Below are 5,941 nucleotides of genomic sequence, written 5' to 3' on the forward strand. Positions count from 1 at the left end.
CTTGCATCGGCAGGCGGATTCTCAACCACTGCGCCACCAGGGAAGCCCCTGTTTGTTTTTTTATCTCTTAGCAGCAGAAAAATTTTATTCCTTTTAAGGACAATTAAACCACATCCAAGGCCTTAGCTTACAGACACAAAGCAAAGTAGCCATTAAAGCATTAGATATTGAGGTATAAGACATACAATGAGGGGAATGCTTTGCCATCAGAGGGTGACACCAAGCTTGCGCAATGGACAGCGAGCTCTGCTAGTGAGTAGGCGAGGTTGAGGGTAAGTGCTTATCTGCAGAACCGAAGGAGAACAGCTGTGCTCTACAAGTACTGAAGCATTTTAGACCACATAGGTAGGGATATACTTTCACGATGAAGGGAAGGGGAGAGAAAGCGAAGGGCCCCCCCACGAGGCATTCGGCTGCCTTGCAGAGGGCCACGGTGGAGAAGCAGACCTCCCCTTGCCCACGCTCAGCGACTTCTCTGCAGACCTGGGCGGCGTCCTGTAGCAGTGAGTCCTCTGAACTGGCGCCACGGTTCACCGGAAAAGGCCTCCATCCATCAAGTTCATAGAGGTGGCCATCCACGTTTTTAAACAGAATAAAATGAAAGTTCACTTTGTCATCTACCCGACATTGGCCTTCCTGTGCCACGGCATCATGGGCTCCCTGGAGGGCCTCATTCTTTTCAAAGCATTTTGCTCTGTCTTCAGGGTACAACTTCTCTGTTTCAGAAAGAAACTGTTTCAGAACTGACCCATCCTCGAACTCCAGTTTGTCCTGATTATCGGCCACTGCATGAATGAGAGTCTGATGGTTCCACAGGAGTTGCCAATGGTCTGCTTCATGAAGTACACCTTAGGACTTACTTCTTTTTTTTTTTTTTTTGTGGTACACGGGCCTCTCACTGTTGTGGCCTCTCCCGTTGCGGAGCACAGGCTCCGGACGCGCAGGCTCAGCGGCCATGGCTCACGGGCCCAGCCGCTCCGCAGCATGTGGGATCCTCCTGGACCAGGACACGAACCCACGTCCCCTGCATCAGCAGGCGGACTCTCACCCACTGCGCCACCAGGGAAGCCCTAGAACTTACTTCTTGTCTCTTCAGCTCTTCAGTCTGCTTTTTCCTGAAGTTCTCATGCTGGGCTGTGAGAGGAAAGAGCTGCAGCAGCGCGCAGGCAGGCGCTGCCACCGAGCCCAGAGATTTCTCCTCCAGGCCCAACATGTCCTCCAAACGCCACTGGCCGGTGACCCCCAGCCAGGCCAGCACCTTGTTCAGCATCTCCGGGTTAATCTCCATCGGTTTGAGCTGCATGTTCGCAAACTAGGGAAGGAAGCACAACCCAGCGAAGAGGAAAAACAGCCACTACTTTAGTTTTTGTATCTTGTCCAGATTCTTACTCAAAATATTAGTCAAGTCATGTACTATCAGTGCTTCTCACTATTTAATTAGGTTCAAAATCTTACCATTTTATCAAGTACAGATGGATTCAAAGACTGAGAATCACCAATATGTCTGTATGAAAGACTCCTGGGAGATAATGAGCTCGAGGAGATTTTTTATTAGGAAGAAGGAAGAATTGAATTAATGAACTGGATGCATATCTCTATTGCTAAGTTTCAAAGCTGCTTGCTTCTTTATGCTTATATTAGAAGTAACTCAATTAAGCAACAGATTTTTATTGAGCATAAAATATTCTGGGCAAGGTGATACATGAGGGATATTCCCATACACAGAGGAGGGTAACACATACTCTAATTTAAGGATTTAGATCGGGAGGTTAGAAATATGTACATAAAAATATTATTAAAAAGTATAAGGTAAGAGTGAAATGTCAGTGTGAGCAATAAGTGCTGAAGGAATTCACAGAGTTTGCTTCAGGTTAGAGTAATCTGGGGAGGCTTCATGGAGGAGGTGGGATCTGATCTGCACTTGAAAGGATGCCTTGATGGACAATATTGTTGCCTAACCACCATCCATTCACCCTTTGCATATTTTTCAGAAACCCTCTCCCATGCAGGACACATACCTCAGGAAAAGCAAACTCCATCTTAAACTCCAAGGGAGAATCCTGATTAGTCTAATGCAAAGTCATCATGGTAATCCTATCCTCTCTTTCTTCCCCTCCCCCCATGATTTGTTCAGGGAGCCAAACTTAATGCCAATCAGTGACTGGAATTTCCCTTAGCAATGGTTTAGGAGGTCCAATCAGTCTAAAAGGAAGACCTTTGTTCCATAATTGGGAATAAGATTTTTTTTCTCTCCTACTGTGCAGGAAAAGGATGTTGGTTGCCCTGATTGCCTCTGGCAGTCTTTTTGAGATCATGAGGGCCCCTGGCATGTGGAGGAAGGCTGAGGCTGGAGAATAGGGGAGATTCAGACCTGGAGCCCTGTTTGTACTGTGCCTGGAGCTTGATCTGCCTCTAGACCTCCTGTTGTATGAGACGGTACATTTCTTCAATGTTTAAGCCAGATAGAGTCAGGTTTTCTGTAACCCCCAGCCAAAGTCATGCAAACTGCTACCAAATAGTAGAGTGGATTCCTTTCCTAGCATATATTTACCTCTTTTCCTAACAAAGGAAATAAATTAAATGCTATGTGTTTTGTTTTGTTTTTTTTTTTTTAGGGGGGAAGGGCAGGAATCCCTCTACCATTTTGCCTTGTGGTTTAAATGGGAGAGACAGTCTATTAGCTCCAAGTACGTCTGGATGCCATGATTGATTCAGACAGACATGGGCATAGGAGACAAGAGAAAGTTGCTGAGGCTTCTGAAAAGAAGCTCCTTTCCCATGGGAACTACCAGATATATCTTTCTCTACTCCCCTGTGTGGTCGGGGAGCAGAGATGGGTTGTGTTAGTTTCCTAGGGTGACTGTAATGACTCACCACAAACTAGGCGGCTTAAAACAGAATTGTATTCTCTTCCAGTTCTGGGGGCTAGAGGTCCACATTGAAAGTGTTGACAGAGCAGTGCTCCTTCTGGAGGCTCTAGAGAAGAATCCCTCCCCTGCACATTTCTAGCTTCCGGTGGTTGCAGGCAATCCCTGGCATTCCTTGGCTTGTGGCTGCACCACTCAAGTCTCTGCCATCATCTTCACATAGAGACACACAGGGAGAGAGCTGTATCCAAATTTCTTTAGTCTTATAAGGATACCAATCATTGGATTAGGACCCATTCGAAACCCAGTTTGACTTCATCTTAACTTGATTAAGATGAATCAAGGGACCCTATTTCCAAATAAGGCCACATTCACAGGTTCCCAGTGGACAAGAGCTTTAAGGAAACATTATCCAAACCAGTACAAGGCCTCTTGCAGCCAGTTTTGCCATCCTGAAGGAAGCCAGCCTGAGCATGAAGTTAACACATGGAGCCATACAGAGTCAAGGTGATCTCAAAGTAAATGACATCATTAACCTCTGGATAAAACTGCCTAAAGCTTATTTTACTTTGGATAATTTAATTTATTTAAGCCAGGAAATTTCTCTTTTTATTTAAGTCGCTTTGTGTTGAATTTTCTTTTGAGAGTTTCAAAAAGACTTCTGAGACCTTGATACGAATTTTGTTGAGAGACAGGAAAAGGTCATGCTATATAACAGGGAATGGCAGGAGGAAACAATCATGAGGATAAAATGAAAGGAGTGTTGGAGTGAAGGTTTGGCTAGAGGGGACTATTTATTGGAGGAGCAGAGGGGGGTAAAGTTGTACAATTGGTTAGTGTATGTTTTTAGAGGTCTGGAAATGTCACACGAAATAATTTGAACTTTCTTCTGCAGGCAGATGGTGTATGAGATGGTTTCTGAACATGGAAGTTGAATCAATTAACATGACGTTTTAGGTTAATTAACAGTGAAGGGCAAATTATATCGGAAGGGGACAGAAATCAGATCACAATTGATTGCCTTGATGTTTCCCAGTGCAATCAAGAGGAGAGACCTGGCTTCTCATTTCTGCACTGGGATTCACTCCATCCTCTTTACCTAACCTGGCCTTCTTCCTGTTCCTAGAACAGACCAGACTCATTCTACTTGAAGGCTTTTGCATTGGCTGTTTGTCCCAAACGCTTTTTATTCCTGATCTTTGCATGGCTGTCTCCTTCTTACCATTCAGTCGTCAACTCAACTGTTGCCTCTTCAAGAAGACTTCCCTGACCAGTCAATCTAGAATAGCCTCTTGTCCCTCTGTCAGGCTGGCTTATTTTGATTCTCAGTAAACTGAGTACCATCTGCTAGATATCTCATTTATTTATTTATTTATTTATTTATTTATTTATTTATTTATTTTGCGGTATGCGGGCCTCTCACTGTTGTTGTCTCTCCCGTTGCGGAGCACAGGCTCCGGACGCGCAGGCTCAGCGGCCATGGCTCACGGGCCCAGCCGCTCTGCGGCACGTGGGATACTCCCGGACCGGGGCACAAACCCGTGTCCCCTGCATCAGCAGTCGGACTCCCAACCACTGCGCCACCAGGGAAGCCCTCATTTACTTATTTATTTTTGTAGCCCCTCCCTTCCCTGCCCCAACTGCAAAATAAGCTTCATAAGAGTAAGGAGCTTGTCGGGTTTTCATGGCCATTTCTCCAGTACCCTGTAGGAGCTCAGATAAATATATGTGGTATAAATGATTAATAAATTTGGCTTTGAAGTTTTTAAATTGCTGAAACAGGGCTTCCCTGGTGGCGCAGCGGTTGAGAGTCTGCCTGCCAATGCAGGGGACGCGGGTTCGTGCCCCGGTCTGGGAGGATCCCACATGCCACGGAGCGGCTAGGCCCGTGAGCCATGGCCGTTGAGCCTGCGCGTCCAGAGCCTGTGCTCCATGACGGGAGAGGCCACAACAGTGAGAGGCCTGCGTACCGCAAAAATAAAAAATAAAAATAAAAATAGAGATAAAAAATAAATAAAATAAAATTAAATAAAATAAATAAAATTGCGGAAACATTGAATCAGTAGTTTAAATAACTTTTAAATGAGCAAAATTAAATAATTTGGCTAATCAGGAGAGAAACTATTTCCAAAGTTAATTTTGCTCAAAAGGCAGACAGGAGTGGAAGAACTAAAATGCATATTTTTCTCAATGTTCCGAAAAGACGAGTAATTTTCAAAACAACACTCTTGTCTCCTAAGGCTGTTTCTACCAGAAATGCCCTGGGCATAAAGAAAAGCTCTAGGGAACTTTTAGGGAATATATTTAAGCTTTTCTCTTTCCATTTTCCCTAGTGGCAGTTTCATTTCAAGGCCAGCGGTCTATAACTAACTCTAGTTTTCTAGAGCAATTTACATCTCTCAAATAATTCAGAATGAGACTCTTTTGTCATCACTAGAATTGAGCCCCTGATTTGTTGACTAGCAGTGGATACCTCTGTATTCTTTGCCTCCACCAAAGTGCCTCTGACCTCAGCGTGAAGCTCTCCCACTACTAATTATTTTTCTTGAAATATGCCACAGTGCATTTACCAGCTCATTATGAGAAATCTTTGTTGCATACAATGAAGACCGAACAAGCCTCAACAAAGTAATGAAGGAGAACATTCTGTGATGCAGAGAACTTTCTAAGCCAGCCTTTCTCCATGACTCTCCTGGGGTGCTATTATTTATAATATACTCCTGTGACTTTTTCTGAGATTATAATGAATGAGCTTGTGTACATTACTGATATGCTTCTTTGACTGAATTAGCTGGTAAATTATTTGAAGTGGCCTATCCAGGCCATGTGAAAAAAGATCTGTGTTAGCTTGAAGGAACTGGCAAGGCTGGGTAGATTGGCCACTAAATTCAAATTACAAATATAGTAACAGCTCAAAAGGGACACATCTTAATTTACTGTCAACCAAGGTTGGGAATGAAACTCTAAGGGCCTGATAAATATGTCTGACTTACTAAAATTTTTATAGTGAGTACTATTTAAAATTACTGGGACATTGGCTGGAATTTGGAAATTTTTGTCACCCAGAAATTTTT

At 43.9% G+C, this 5,941-nt stretch overlaps 1 pseudogene across 1 annotated transcript; it reads right to left on the reverse strand.

The window, feature by feature from the left end:
- Positions 1-249: 249 nt before the first annotated feature.
- LOC307060450 (ubiquitin carboxyl-terminal hydrolase isozyme L1-like) lies at positions 250-1,303 on the reverse strand (annotated as a pseudogene). The gene is made up of 2 exons: positions 1,082-1,303; positions 250-860 (listed from the first exon to the last, which is right to left on the reverse strand). The product of its transcript is annotated as a ubiquitin carboxyl-terminal hydrolase isozyme L1-like (transcript).
- Positions 1,304-5,941: the final 4,638 nt, after the last annotated feature.

Source organism: Hyperoodon ampullatus, assembly GCF_949752795.1.
Source record: "Hyperoodon ampullatus genome assembly, chromosome: 11".
Classification (NCBI taxonomy): domain Eukaryota; kingdom Metazoa; phylum Chordata; class Mammalia; order Artiodactyla; family Ziphiidae; genus Hyperoodon; species Hyperoodon ampullatus.